At 48.4% G+C, this 1,579-nt stretch overlaps 1 pseudogene; it reads left to right on the forward strand.

The window, feature by feature from the left end:
- Positions 1-415: 415 nt before the first annotated feature.
- Positions 416-1,279, forward strand: LOC114203296 (ubiquitin thioesterase OTUB1 pseudogene; annotated as a pseudogene).
- Positions 1,280-1,579: the final 300 nt, after the last annotated feature.

A 1,579-nucleotide genomic window follows, 5' to 3' on the forward strand; every position in this document is an offset into this window, starting at 1 on the left:
TGGATGAACCTCTAAAACTTTATGCTAAATGAAAGAAGCCAGACACAAAAGACCACATGTTGTATGATTCTATTTATAAGAAACATTCAGAATTTGTAAATTCATAGATTCAGAAAGCAGACTAGTGTTTGCCAGTGACTTGGGGGAGAAGAGTGACTGCTTAAGAGGTTTCCTTTGGGTGATGAAAATGTTTTGGAACTAGATAGTGGTGATAATGGCATAACATTGAAATGCATTATACTCTACTGAATTGTATACTTTAAAATGATTAATTTTATATTATGGAATTTTATCTCATTACCAAAAAAAATCAGAGAGAACTTCCAGGAGAAGTTGACAAACCCACAATCAAAGTAGGATATTTTAATAACATTTTTACTCTGGCGGTGCAGTACTTCTAGGTATCAGATTAAAGATGGCAGCAGAGGAACCTCAGCAGCAGAAGCAGGAGCTGCTCGGCAGGGACTCCGAAGATGTTAACTGTCTTGCTTATGATGAAGCCATCATGGCTCAGCAGGACCGAATTCAGCAAGAGTTTGCTGTGCAGAACCCCCTGGTCTCGGAGCAACTGGAGCTATCTGTCCTGTACAAGGAGTATGCTGAGGATGACAACATCTATCAACAGAAGATCAAGGACCTCCACAAAAAGTACTCATACATCCGCAAGACCAGGCCCGACGGAAACTGCTTCTACCGAGCTTTCGGATTCTCGCACTTGGAGGCGCTGCTGGACGACAGCAAGGAATTGCAGCGGTTTAAGGCCGTGTCTGCCAAGAGCAAAGAGGACCTGGTGTCCCAGGGCTTCACCGAGTTCACAATCGAGGATTTCCACAACACGTTCATGGACCTGATCGAGCAGGTGGAGAAGCAGACCTCCGTAGCCGACCTGCTGGCCTCCTTCAACGACCAGAGCACCTCGGACTACCTGGTGGTGTACCTGAGGCTGCTCACCTCAGGCTACCTGCAGCGGGAGAGCAAGTTCTTCGAGAACTTCATCGAGGGGGGGTGGACGGTCAAGGAGTTCTGTCAGCAGGAGGTGGAGCCCATGTGCAAGGAGAGCGACCACATTCACATCATCGCGCTGGCCCAGGCCCTCAGCGTCTCCATCCAGGTGGAGTACATGGACCACGGCGAGGGTGGCACCACCAACCCGCACATATTTCCCGAGGGTTCCGAGCCCAAGGTGTACCTCCTCTATCGGCCTGGACACTACGACATCCTCTACAAATAGGGCTGGCCCCGCCCGCCGCTGCCCTACCTGCCCTCACCTCTGCCAGGCGCTAGACATGTACAGAGGTTTTTTGTGGTTGTAAATGGTCATATTTCACTTCCCCCCTTCCCCGTCATGCAACCTTCCACATTTTATTAAAGGGTATGCTGGTGGTGAAAAAAAATAATAATAATATTTTTTTTAAAGATTTTTATTTATTTATTGAGAGAGAGAGAGAATGGTAGAGAGAGAGCATGAGAGGGAAGAAGGTCAGAGGGAGAAGCAGACTCCCCGCTGAGCAGGGAGCCCGATGCGGGACTCGATCCTGGGACTCCAAGATCGTGACCTGAGCCGAAGGCAGTCGCTTAA

This window comes from Eumetopias jubatus, unplaced genomic scaffold, assembly GCF_037043125.1.
Source record: "Eumetopias jubatus isolate StellerSeaLion01/CBP00866 unplaced genomic scaffold, mEumJub1_p1.0 scaffold_11, whole genome shotgun sequence".
Lineage (NCBI taxonomy): Eukaryota > Metazoa > Chordata > Mammalia > Carnivora > Otariidae > Eumetopias > Eumetopias jubatus.